The 1,907-nt window shown below is 57.8% G+C and overlaps 1 protein-coding gene across 1 annotated transcript in view; it reads left to right on the forward strand.

Moving 5' to 3' along the window:
* Nucleotides 1-1,907, forward strand: part of Pde4c (phosphodiesterase 4C) — a 29,257-nt gene that overhangs the window by 21,464 nt on the left and 5,886 nt on the right. The window lies entirely within an intron of this gene.

Here is a 1,907-nt window from a genome sequence, read left to right on the forward strand (position 1 = left end):
AGAGGCCCCTTGGTCTTGCAAACTTTATATGACCCAGCACAAGGGAAGGCCTTGGCCAAGTAGTGGGAGTGTGTGGGTTGGGGAGCAGGGGCGGGGGGGGGGTATAGGGAACTTTCGGGATAGCATTTGAAATGTAAATAAAGAAAATAATAATAATAATAAAATAAAATAAAAAGTGAATAGAAGTTAGTGAATAGAGTCGCGGGTATACTGAGCCTCAGTATCCCTGCAGTTTCCCCCAGGGTGGGAGACGCAGAGTGGTGGGCGGAGCCTGGTCCTCTCGCTCCGCCCCGGAGCATCTAAAAAGGTTCGGCTTTCCGAATCCTGGCTCAACCCCGCCATGCAGGGCCCCACGGCGCCTGGCTCCCCCCGGGAGTCCCTGCGCGGCTCCCCCGCGCTCTTCAGGAAGCTGCTGGTGAATCAGAGCATCCGCCTGCAGCGCCGCTTCACGGTGGCCCATCCGCTGTGGTGAGGGGATCAGGGTCAGAGACAGGGATTTGGGGTGACACGCAGGAGCAGCCACAGCCACGCTAGGATCAGGCGTCTGTCTGTCCACCCGCCTCTCCTTCCTCTCTGCCATCTTTCTCGCAGTTGATGACTATTTCTGTCCCCCTGTATCCTCCACTCACCGCTTCGACGCACGCCGAAGGGTCCAGCCCATTGTTCTCACGGTCCCTGTGCAGCTGTGCGGGCCTGCACATCTCGTTCTGACACTGCTGACCTACGGCAGGCGCAGGGGAGGGAGGTGGGGGGAGCCGCCCTCGTCAGTACGCGGGGCTGCGGGGTCAGGCGAGGGTTTCGGAAGCAGGGGTGGGGTTCCCAGTTTCCATTCAGGTTCAAATCCTAACCTGTGTTAAGGAGCCGTGACCTCATAGGCTGTAAGTTTATGAAGAGTCAAGGAGGAGACTTGTGGGAGCAGAGACCAGCCTCATGCAGTCATTTTGCCGGAACTGTGTGCGGGCTGAATGTAGTACCCCGAGACGGGCGTACCCTCACCCAGGTTACACAGGCTGGGTGTGACTGCTAGGGAGCGGGGTGATCCTTGGGAGCGGCATCAGGACCACAGCCATCAGTCAAGAGTGGCCCCTCTCTAGGGTCTGTAGGGAGTGTGCCACCTGGTACTCAGCAGTGAGCCTGAGGGAGGAGGGCAGGTCCTCAGCAGGTTGGAAATGAAAGCGGGTATGAGGTTCCTTTGCGGCTCAGTGCCTCAGTTTACCCGTCTGGCTTACACGCCGTTCCCATACCCAGGACACAGATCTTTCAGAGTGCTTGCTGTTCACGTCATGGAACGGCCGCCTGACCCGCCAACCCCGGCTAAGTTTAGAGCAGAAAGAAAAGCAGCCTTTCAGTCCCCAACGAATCTCCAGCCAGCCCTTATCCCTGCGCACCCGAGGGTTAGAACCTAGAACCATGAAGTTGCCCCTGCCTCAAATTTTTCCAATCGTCCCTAGGTGGGACGGGGGGAAAGGGGCCACCACCTGAAGTCCGTGGGATGGCGAGTTTGGGGGCGCTCACGGGGACACCAGGGAGCCCTTGGGCCTGGGGACAGTAAAAGCATAGGAAGCCCCGCTCCACGTGACGTCATGAAATGTCTGTCTCCAAAACCCGAGAGAATCTGGCAAAGAGAAGGAGCGCAGCTGAGCCTACCCGAGTGAGGCGGGACTGGGTCGAGAATGCACGAACCCATCCGAACTCGCCCAATCCTTGCTGGAAACAGCCAAATCGAGCCGAGCTTACCGGGCACTACTGGTGAGGACCATGATGGAATGACCTCTAGGGTACAGCGGATGACCACGTGACTGCGTCTCCGGCCAGCGGGCAGTGCTTTCCAAGGTCGCCACCGTCCTCGTGCACCCAGTTCCTGCCTCACACGCCTTTTTGTTTTTGTTTTGGTTTTTTTTTTTTTT

This window comes from Mus pahari, chromosome 19 (genome assembly GCF_900095145.1).
Source record: "Mus pahari chromosome 19, PAHARI_EIJ_v1.1, whole genome shotgun sequence".
Taxonomy (NCBI): Eukaryota; Metazoa; Chordata; class Mammalia; order Rodentia; family Muridae; genus Mus; species Mus pahari.